The sequence below is a fragment of the Petaurus breviceps genome, unplaced genomic scaffold (genome assembly GCF_028583685.1).
Source record: "Petaurus breviceps papuanus isolate PSGF00001 unplaced genomic scaffold, PetGlider_PUasm1.0 140, whole genome shotgun sequence".
In the NCBI taxonomy this organism is placed as follows: Eukaryota; Metazoa; Chordata; class Mammalia; order Diprotodontia; family Petauridae; genus Petaurus; species Petaurus breviceps.
In genome coordinates, this window is record NW_027185698.1 from 42,982,037 (window position 1) to 42,992,678 (window position 10,642).

At 43.8% G+C, this 10,642-nt stretch overlaps 1 protein-coding gene across 4 annotated transcripts in view; it reads right to left on the bottom strand.

Annotated features, from left to right (window-relative positions):
- Window positions 1-5,689, bottom strand: part of RNF4 (ring finger protein 4) — an 82,494-nt gene extending 76,805 nt beyond the window's left edge. For 3 of the 4 annotated variants that reach the window (XM_069070983.1, XM_069070956.1, XM_069070972.1), the window contains exon 1: window positions 5,539-5,689. The gene's annotated coding sequence lies outside the window, so the exon portion shown is untranslated. Of the gene's footprint in view, window positions 1-5,508 lie in introns of all 4 variants that reach the window. The other variant, XM_069070961.1, reaches the window with a different exon arrangement.
- Between the last annotated feature and the right edge of the window lie 4,953 nt (window positions 5,690-10,642).

Genomic DNA, 10,642 nt, shown 5'->3' on the forward strand with positions numbered 1-10,642 from the left:
TTTTTTTTTTTTACTTTAAAATTTACATTTTTTACTTTACATTGAAGCATAACAGATTCTGCTCCAGCCTCTTACTTTGCTCGGTGTGTCTCTTTGCTTCAAGCCTGTTTCCTGTAAACAATATATTGTAAGATTATGGTTTTTAATCTACCCTCTATCCTCTTACATTTTGTGGGTGAGTTCATCCCATTCACATTCACGGTTATGATTACTGTATATTTCCTTCCATCCTATTCCCCCCCCCCCATCTCTCTCTCTCTCTATCCACCTCCAGAGAAAGAACTGATGGGAGTCTAAATGCAGAATGAAGCATACTTTTTATTGCTTTTTTTTCTCTTTTGGTTTGTGCTCTCTTTTACAACATGATTAATACAGAAATATGTTTTGCATGACTGTACAGGTACAATCTATATCAAAGTGCTTGCTTTCTCATGGTTGGGTAAAAGGATGGAAGGAGAGAATTTTTAAAAATTTTAGAACAAATGTTAAAATCTATTTTTACGTGTAACTGAGAAAAACTAAAACATTCTTTAAAAGGGGAAAAAAGAATGTGCTTGTCCAAGACAAAGTTTCCTACTTAATAAATCAGAACTTTCACCCATATACCTACCAGTAGGGAAGGGAATAAACATTTATGTAGCACCTATGTGCCAGGCATTGTACTAAACGCTTTATAATTATTTTCACATTTGATCCCCACAACAACCCCTTGAAGGAGGTGCCGTTATCCCAATTTTACAGCTGAGGAAACTGAAGCAAAGTGACTTGGCCAGGGCCATACAGTTAGTGAACGCCTCAAACAAGATTTGAACTCCGGCCTTCCGGACTCCAGAGCCAGGACTAGACACTCTACTACCCAACCACCAGTAAACACAGATTTCCCATTTTAAACTACCCCAAGAAGCATCTCAGATCCCTCTATAACATGCCAGAATTAAGAGCTATGACACCCACAATCAAAAAAACTAGAAAAGTCTGAAAGACCAAACATTTAAATAAAAATGGAATTAATCTGAAATACCATTCCCTCCTTTCATTTCACCCACATTCAGCAAAAAACTTTTCTAACTCTCTAGAGTTTCCCCATTGCAAACTAGGGCAAATCTGCTCTATTGCACTGAAGGAAGGTGGCTCTCAACCAGGTGTTTGCCATTACCCAAACCAGGCACTATTCATTCCCAAATCAGCAGGAACTTTTATTGTACAGCTCAGCAATTTTAAAACTTTTTGATCTCAGGATCCCTTTACACTCTTACAAATTAACTGAGGATTCCCTATAGAATATTTTTTTAATGTAAGTAAGATATCTATAAATATTTACCATATTAGAAAGTAAAGTGTTTTATAATTATTATGAAAAGTTTAGACATTGTAAATTTCTTAAAAGGGTCTCAAGGACTCCTAGGAGACAACACTTTGGGAAGGACTGGTATGTCTATCCCACTGCCTTTTCATTTTCAGTAAATTGACTGCTCCCCTTGTTTCCTTTGTTGACTTTCTTATTCCTTGTGTTATTCCCAAGGCTTTCCTCTTACCTTAGTCCTTTGTTCTCACTATGCCTCTTTACTTTGATGAACTGATTTTTCTCTCAAAGCTTCAATAAATGACTGTATTTCTAGGCCTACCTTTTTTGTTTTGTTTTTTTTTTCTGGTTAGGAGATTCAGTCCTTCATCTCGAACTACCAACAAGACATGATCCCCTGGAATGTCTCATTATAACCTCCAATTCAACATGTAAAAGAACAAATTCACATTCTGCTTCAAATCTGCCCTATGCTCCCATATCTCTACATTTCCTCTAGTGGCACTGTTCTCAGTCACCCAGGCATGAAACTGCAGTTAATCTTTGACACAAGGAAGACTGAGGCAGAAAGGACACAATCAGAAATACTACATATTATAGGGTCCTAACTTCCTTAATCCAGAATTCAGTTTTGTACTTTTGTAAAATAAAAAGGTTATACTAAATCAATTCACAATCATTTCTTAAGGTCCTATTATAAATCAAGTCTTAAACTAGGCATTGGGATACAAAAGAAAATATCCCTAAGGCTCTTTTTTCCATATATACAATTTTATAATACTTAATGCTCCACAAAACCATCTTTGTCCTCCATGTTTCATTTCTCTACACAGGCTCAGAAAACTGTTCACCCTAGAAACCCACTGGAATCTACACATCTCCTTCTGATTGGCTGGTTCCTCCAGAATATGCATTCTAAGGAGAAAGCCAAGCCTGTCAGGGTCATGTCTCCACCATTCTCCCCACTACACTTCGGCGGCTTCTCTTTCCATGGCTTTCTCTACAACCCCCCATGCCGGTCACTACAGCTCCCCCATGCCTTTTCAGCTCTCCTGTGTGTTATCTTCCCCAGTTAGAATACAAGCTCCTCGAAGGCAGACAATTTCTGCTTGTGTTTGTATTGCCTGAGCTTGGCACAAAGCCTGACACTGTGCATCACCATCGATCTAACTCTTATACACACATATGGTATAGGCATCCCTGTATACACTACTGTAGTTAACACTTTAGTTATCAATTCACATCTTTTTGTTCATCATTCAGTCGTTTCAGCTGTGTCCAACTCTGTGACCCCATGGGGGAGGGGGGGGGTCCTTGGTAAAGATACTGGAATGGTTTGCCATTTCCTTCTCCAGCTGATTTTACAGGTGAGGAAACTAAGAAAAACAGGGCTAAATGACTTGTCCAGGATCACACAACTAGTATCTGAGGCTGGATTTGAACTCAGGAATATGAGTCTATCTGCTGCCCCCATCCAAGTTTTATCTTATGTGTGCTTATCAGATTGATCTTTCTAAGTTTAATTTCATCAGGTCAGCCTACTGTTTAAAAATAAAAAATTCAATGGCTTTCCCATTGACTACAGGATAAAGTTCACATTCCTCTGCCTGACTGCAATTCCAGATTCTATCCAATGTCAGATCTCTTCACCCTCCCCCATGCTCATTCATCATCTCAAACTTTTAGTCCCACAACATCCTCATCTGTAGATGAAAATACTCGTTAGATAAGGGCTCTTAGCTTTTTCTGTGAGTCACGGACCCCTTTTATCAGTCTGCTGCAGTCAATGTATCCCTTTTCAGAATAATCTTTTTAAATGTACACAATAAAATACTTAGGATTTCAAAGGATACCAATTTTATGGAACTAAAGATATAATTTTATTCTCCTTCAAGGTCAACAGATCCTCTGAAATCTATCCCTGGACCCCAATTTAAGAACCTGACCTAGATGAATGAAAAACAAATATTTAAGAGGAAAGTAAGGAACTCAACCCCCCCCCCACCCCCACTTTAACTTAAGAAGCAGGTAGGGGGCTCAGTGATAGAGCATGGGCCTGGAGTCAGGAAGACCTAAGTTTAAATTCTGCCTCATACACTTACTAGATGTGTAATCTGGGCAAGTCACTTAAACTATCTGTCTGAATCCACCAGAGAAGGAAATGGCAAACCACTGCAATATCTTGGCCAAGAAAACCCCAAGGGCAGTACTGGCATGTATGCCATGGATCACAAAGAGTCTGAAACTACTGACCAATGACAACTTTAACTTGGGGTTTAAGAACACATAAGATAATTTAGCTTATGTGGCACCACCAGATGACAAGGTTTTCCTCCTTCAATTCATTTTTCTGACTTCTACCTGCCTTCTGACTAAAAGAAATAAAACTAGCTTAAATGGGGGTTACACACACACTCTCTCTCTCTCTCTCTCTCTCTGTCTGTCTCTCTCCCACAAAGGGGGTCAGGAACAGATTTCCAGGAGTGCATATCCTTGAATGGGAAAAATTTTATGTTTACTTTAATTAACTGAAATTTAGCATTTTCTTCAATTATTTCAAAAAAATTCTTGAAAGAGTTCACAGATTTCACTTGACTGCCAAAGGGGACCATGACAAAAAAAGCTTAAGAACCCATTCTAAATCAAATCCCTTTTCTCTTTCAAAATAATATTTTTCGGTGGGTCAATAGCCTTTGAAAAACAAAAAAAAGCTGACATCCTGGCTAAAATAGTAGCATAGCAATCACACATTTCTTCAGTGTCTCCTCTCTACTCCTTTCCATTCAAATTGACATTTTAGGTCACTACTTTTTTTTTTTTTTGGGGGGGGGGGTGGCCGGGGAGATCAAGCACAAACACAACAACTCCAGAGATCAGTAACACCCAACCTGACACATCTCTGGATACACTCAAGCCAAGAAAGACACACAACCAAGGAATTCACAGGAGGCCTGCACTTATCAAACAAGCAAGAGATAAACACTGACATTCACATAAATACACGCAGGTAGACTACAAAAGACCCCAGAGGCCACAGACCCAATATAGATACATTCAAATAGATCTATGTTCAATATAGATTTACTTCTATTTAATATAGATAGGTCTATTACAAATACATTCAGTATCTACTTATAGATATCCTTCGCTAATACATGTTCTATATATACACACACCTAAATATCTATAGAGACATAGCTATCTAGCCAGAAATTCACGCTTCTGCTTTCAAGAGTCTTCCTGGCCCAAATAAGATACACATTTTTGGAACTAGGTCTCAAAATCCTTCCAGACCCAGCCACCTATATGGACAGCCAGGGACACCTGCGTGCACTGGGAGTGGGGGCCCTGGGTCCCAGCGGGGGCTCTGGCTCTAGAAAGGAGCTAGGGGGGCAAGAGAGAAAGATCTCTAGGCCTGGATGCGACACTGGATTCCGTGGCCGGATGCCCTCTCTGCCTTAAGGGGAAAACAGGACCAGCACCGGGAATCCGAGAGCAGGGCGGAGCCAGCGCCAGCTTTAACCCTAATTGGGCTTCATCTCCCTGGCTCTCAGTTTCCTGCTCTGTAAAATGGGGCGAGCGTTGCCGAGGTTCCGGACTGGATTTACATCACAAAACTCACCCGGAGAAAATGGCTTTGTAGCCTCGCAACACTTCAGCAAAGTTCGCTGGGGGTGGGGGATGGAGGTTCTCCTGGGGGCCCCCCCGCAAGTTTGTGAAGCTTCCCTCCCCCTTCGCCCGGCCGGGCCTTACGCACTCTCTTCCTCATCTACAAGGGCAGGCCAGAGAAGCGCTTTGGAGCCGAAGCGCCACGCTGGGTGGGGGTGGGGAGGGAGTGGGGAAGGATGGGAATAGGAGAGGGGGAGTCCCCGAAGGGATCGAGCACTGCGCGGGGCTCGCTTAGGCCCGGGGCAGGAGGCCCGGCCTGGTCCTCTCTGAGGCTCGGCCCCCGGCTCCCAGCTCCCAGAGGGAGGCCTATGCGGTTTCCGGGGTCCGCACATCCCCACTCGGAGACAGGGTCCTGGGCAAGGAGGGGAGTGGAGCAGGGGGGCCTCGGAGAGGAGGCCCGGCCGTCGGGCCCAGCACCAGGGCGATCCAGCCCGAGGCCCGGCCCGGCGCCTGCCGCGGCCCCCTCGGACCTGCGCGTCCTCGTCTCGGCCGGGCGGCGACCCGGGGCCTCGCCCGGTTTTCCTTCCCCTCCTCACCGTCCTTCGGCTCCGCTGAGCTTAGCTCACCTCCCCTCGCACGGCCTGCCGCGCTAACGCGGAGACGTCCAGTCACCGAGACACAGAACCGACAGAACCGCAGCCGCCACCGTCGCCAGCCCAGAAACACTTAGAGCTACAGCTCCAGGTCTCCTCCCACTCGAGCCTAGAGCCCGCCCCCCACGCGCAACCATTGGACGCTGCCCGTTTTGAGGCCGCCTTCTCCTTCTCCCCTCCCCCTCCCCACGCGCCGAACGCGTTCTGGGATTGGCCCCCAAGGTCTCTCGCTCCTATTGGGTGAAGGACCCGCCCATCTCAGCTTGAATTCTATTCAGTTTCAATTTTACTTTTATTAAGTGCCTAGTGTGAGCCAGACGATCTGCTGAGGCCTGAGGGCACAAAGGTCAGAAAATTAAAGAGCAGTCCCTGCCCGCAAGGCGCTTACATTCTGCCGGAACGATTGCGGGCCCCGGGTAAAGGGGCAAAGGATTCCTCCCCAGTGCGCCGGTTTAGACCCGCCTTAAAGTTCTCCCTCCCCTTCTTCTACCCACCGGAGCCATTCCTCCTTCTGGTCGGTCCTTTTTGCTGTGGCTGTCGGAAGTTGTGGTTTTTCGGGTTCAAATCCTCTAATAAACGAATGAAAAAGCATGTATTATGCACCAACTATGTATGCGCCCCGACGCGCCTTGCTAGGTGCTGGGAATATAATTACCAAAGTTAGCCGTTGCCCTCAAGCTTACTTTCGAATAGGTGGATACAATCCATCTAAGAGGCGTGTGTTGGCAAGGGAAGGAAATTTGGGGGATGGGGAACGGGGGGAGGGTGGTCACAGCTGTTGGGCAGGATTTCACGCCTTCTGCGATCTGCCAAGCCACCCAATTTTCTGGTGAATTTCTAGATGGGTCCGAAGGCACCTCCCAGAGAAGTGCCCCCCACAAAATATAGATCGGTAGTTGTGCTGATGGGCTCCCCAGGCTGAAAGGGGGGGTGGTGTAGGGAAAAGCATACTGGACTTTTCTGGGCCTCAGTTTCCCCATGTGTGAAATGTAAAATAAAGGGGAGGTGGTATTAGATTAGTGTGTGGTCTCTAAAGTCCACTACTGTGATGAGGTTCCACGTTTCTATGATTCTCTTAAGTTAAATGTAGTCTTTGAACCCATACTCTGCCCTCCACCAAATTTTGCTCCTCCTGTCACATCCTGTCTCCTCCACTCCGTTTTTGAACTGATGGCATCTTGTTTCTAAGTCACATTCATTTCCAAGTCCCTTTTCCACCCCCTTCCCAGCAAGCCTTCTTTTATTATTTGTTAACAAAATATCTAAGACAATGAAGATATTCCTTGAATCTTGCCCAACCTTTCTAAATAAGCAGCTCTTATAAAGGATTGGACAACAAAAATCGTTTGATTGGATTATTCAGACACCTTGATCCTTTATCCTTTTCAAACTTTATTACATATCTCAATAATTGAGTCAGAATGATATCTTCGCAGTCCTCCATCCCTGGGACCAACCTTCTGTCCTCATCCAATTCTGTAATTTTTCAAGTCTCAGCTCAAAAACTATCTTGCTGGTTTCACTGTCATATCCCTAACATCTGCTTCCTTGCCGCCTACAAAATATTCCTGTTGTCTCCTCTATCATCAAAATACTTTCACTCGATCTGTCCATCCCTGTCTATATCTTCTTTCTTTCCTTCATCTTTCTTTTCTTCCTTCCTTTCTTTCTTCTTTCCTTTCTGAATACACTCTTTGAAAAGTCTACAATCCTTTGCCTCCAATTCTTTTTTTCCTCACTCTCTTAACTCTCTTGAATTTGACTTCTAGCTTCATCATTCAACTGAAATGGCCTTCTCCAAAGTTACCAGTGATCTCAATTGCCAGATCAAATAAATAACCTTTCCTCAATACTCATTCTCCCCACTGTTGATCTTCCTCTTTTCATGAATATTTTCTTCCCTGATTTCTCCTGGTTCTCCTCCTACCTCTCTGACCATTCCTTCTTAGACTTCTCTGCTGACTCTTTATCTGGGTCCTACCTAGATAATTGTGACAATACCACCAGAGTCTGTCCTGGGCCTACTTTTCTTCTCCCTTTATACTATATTTCATTTAGTAATGTCATCATTTCCCATCTATTGAATTATCTTTATGCTAATATAATATTCTCAGATCTATTTATGAAGCCCCAACTTCTCTGCTAACTCCCAGGCTCCCATCTTCAACTGCCTACTGCACATTTAGAATTGAATATCCCATAGACATTTTAAACCATAGATGGGGAAACTTCAGCCTTGAGGCCACATGCAGCCCTCTAGGTCTTCAAGTGGAGCCCTTTGACTGGATCCAAACTTCACAGAGCAAATCCCCTTAATAAAAGGATTTGTTCTGTAACAGTCAATTGTGGCTCTGTCAAAAGGCCACACTCACAGACCTAGAAGACCATGTGTGGCCTCAAGGCTGCAGGTTCCCCACCCCTGAAATTTATATGTCCAAAATGAAACTCATGATCTTTTCCCTAAAACCTTCCCTTCTTCCTAACTTTTCCTTATTACTGTTGAGAGCACTACTACCATCTCAGTTACCCATACTCACCTAGGTGCTGCCCTCAACTCCTTACCCTTATCCCACCATATCCAATATTTTGCCAAAATCTCTGGATTCTACCTTCCTAACATTTCTCTATCTCTTCTCTCCCTGATGGTGGCCCCAATCACCTCACCCCTGGAATATTGCACTAGTCTTCTGGTTGGCCTCCCTGCCCCAAGTCTCTTTCTCTTCCAGTCCATCCTCCACTCATCTGCCAAAATCATCTTCCTAAAGTACAGTTCTGATGTCACTCCCTATTCAATAAATGTCAATGACTCCCTATTGCCTCCAGGATCAAATTTCAACTCCTCTGTCCTTTAAAGTTCTTCAAAATCTAAAGGGTAGCCCTATCCCACCTTTCCTGTCTTCTTATACCTCACACACCCCTCCATATACTCTACTATTCCTTTGCTGTTTCAAGACACTTCATCCACTGACTATGCATTTTCCCCAGCTATCCCATGTCTAAGATTCTCCCCTCTGCCCCTCTGCCTCCTTGGCTTCCTTCAGGCCTCAGTTTAAATCCCACTGTCTGCAAAACTAACTCTCTTTAGTGTTAGTGCCTTCTTTTCGAGATTATCTCTGGTCTATCTTGTTTTGTACATATTATTTGCATGGTGTCTTCCCTCATTAGATCATGAGCAAAGGCTAATTTTGCTTTTCTTTGTTTCTCTAGCCCCCTTATAGAAAAGTGCCTGGCACATAGTAGGTCTTAATAAATGCTTATTGACTTGATTTGCTTGCTTGCCTTTTTTGTTCATGTTTCTCCACTGCAAAAACCATTCCTGATTACTCCGGTCCCCTGATTTCTCCTTCCTCTGACTTTCTGACTTCCCCCACAACCCTCGATCAGTCAAATCGATCCTCCTCCTGGTGGTAGCAATGGGGCAAATTTGGGTAAGGCAAGAGCCCTCATTACTAGGGGCAAATGAAGACTTTTACACATCCTGAAAGGGTTATAAATCCAGAAGGACCTTAGAAATAATTGAGTACAACTGCTTCATCTTATAGATGGGGAGACTAATGCTCAGAGGAGCTAATTGTGTGCCCAAGGTCATTAACATTCTAAGACCAGACAGACTGGCTTTACCTCTGGCCAAGCCAAACTATCCCACATAGCCTTGGGTCTCAGCCAAACGGCTCTTTTCTCTATCCTGGGCCAACTCTGCCATCTACTGGCCAATTACATACAGCCCTCAAATCCCTTTTTTTTTTGCTGGGGTGTCCCTGCTTTGTACCTGTGGGAAAACGGGTGGGGAGACCAGAAGCCAGTTGAATTAGATCGTCTTTAATGCTTTTTCCAGCTCTAATATTCCATATTTTATGAGTCTAAGTTCTTTTTATTTGATATTCTATGTTCTAAGTCCCTTTGCAGGTCTGACATTTTATGTTCCATGGTCAATATTTATTAACAGCAAGAGTGATGTGAAAGGCATCATGGAGTAAGGGACACAAAACTAGCCTTGGACACAGGAAGACCTGAGTTCAAGTCCTCTGACACATACGCGCTATGGGACCGTACATAACTCACTATTTCTCAGTCCTCTAGCTACTCTCTTAAAATGCATAGAAGATGCTGACCTCCATCAATGGGGGAAGTTTCCTCATTCGGGACTTCTCTTTACCAGTGAAATCACAGGTACTGTCAGTATCCTTATCACGTGCAAAGCACTGTACCTAATTAGCACTGGGTATCCAAAGACAAACACACAAGTGTCACTGTTCTCAAGGAGTTTACATTCTTCTAGAGGGCTAAACTCCTGTACAGATAAGTACAATACAAGGATATTTGAGGGAAAGCAGGAACTGAGGGAAGGGTTCAGGGAAGGTGTCATATATAAGGTAGGACCTGAGTCTTAAAGGAAGATAATGATTCCAATGGGCAGAGATCAAAAGGGAGCACTTTCCAAGCTCAGAGTACAGCTTGAACAATATCACAGAGGCATGAGATGGAATGTCGAATTAAGGGAACAACTATAGTAGGGCCAATCTGTCTGGAACATAGAGTTCATGAAGGGGAGTAATGGCCAATGAAGCTGCAAAGGGAAATTGGAATCAGACTGTAGAAGCCCTTAAATGTTTGCATAGGATCCTGGAGGCACTCAGGAGCCCCCAAATTTTGAGAATAGAAATTTACATGTTCAGAGGACCGCCTTAGGAAGATGATTTTGAGAGTTGTGTGGAGGCTTGGAAAGGGGAGAGTCTGGGGACTGTGACCCCTAAATAGAAGGCAATTATAATAGCCTAGCAGAAAGGTGATGAAGTTAGAAAGGTTTGAATATGAATAATGGCTTTATAAGAGTGGAAAGAAGAGAACAAATGTGAGAGATGTTCTGGAGAAAGAATTGGTGGCGCTTGACAGCTTCATACATGGGGGTAAGATGCAGGGGATTACTCTGAGGTTGCAAATCGGAGTGACAGAAATAGGTAAGTTTGGAAAAGGGCAGGTTTCTGTTTTGGAGATGTTGAGTCTGAGATGCCTGTAGGGGAGTTGGAAAGGTGGGACTGGAGTTTCAGGAGAGAGTTTATGTATATACATATATATA